General features: G+C 51.7%; 1 long non-coding RNA gene across 1 annotated transcript; it reads right to left on the minus strand.

Moving 5' to 3' along the window:
• Nucleotides 1-73: 73 nt before the first annotated feature.
• On the minus strand, nucleotides 74-610 carry LOC111644783 (uncharacterized). Its single transcript, XR_002759812.2, has 3 exons — nucleotides 536-610; nucleotides 373-453; nucleotides 74-222 (listed from the first exon to the last, which is right to left on the minus strand). It is a non-coding gene; the product is annotated as an uncharacterized LOC111644783 (long non-coding RNA).
• Between the last annotated feature and the right edge of the window lie 13 nt (nucleotides 611-623).

Consider the following 623-nt stretch of genomic DNA (forward strand, 5'->3'; position numbering starts at 1 on the left):
TGTGTGTGTGTGTGTGTGTGTGTGTGTGTGTGTGTGTGTGTGTGTGCGTGTGTGGTGAGGTGTCCTCACAGTGTTGACTCTGGACAGCTCTCTGCAGGTGCTGAGCAGGCCGTTCTGCAGCACGTCTCTCTGCTGGACCAGACTCTGTGTGGCTGCAGCGCTGGAGCCGCTCTGTTCACTCAGCTCCTGACTGGCTGAGAGCAGGGCCGTCTCCAGAGTGTGCTGCCGTATGTACATGTACGCACACACACACACACACACACGCACACACACGCACACACACACAAACGTACACGTACACATTAATACTTATTATTGCACATATGAGCCTGCACAAGACATAAACATGAATACACACACTGACAGCTGTACCTTCTCTCTGTGTAGCTGCTGCAGCTTCTCCTCCTGCATCCTCACCGCCTTGTCCTGCTCACACAGTCTGCTCAGCTTGGTCTGACACACACAAACATGCACATGAACTAAACTTTATTAGAAGAAGTATGAAATATTTTACCGAAGGCTGCGCTTGTCTTACATCTATGTCAGCCTCCTCTGTGCGCTGGACGAGGGCGCCCTCTTTAAAGTCGTCTGGGCTGATCTGAAAAGGAGGCACAGTCAGAGAC

The sequence above is a fragment of the Seriola lalandi genome, unplaced genomic scaffold (assembly GCF_002814215.2).
Source record: "Seriola lalandi dorsalis isolate HSWRI2012SDOR001 ecotype SW California unplaced genomic scaffold, Sedor1 jcf7180002014081, whole genome shotgun sequence".
NCBI lineage: Eukaryota > Metazoa > Chordata > Actinopteri > Carangiformes > Carangidae > Seriola > Seriola lalandi.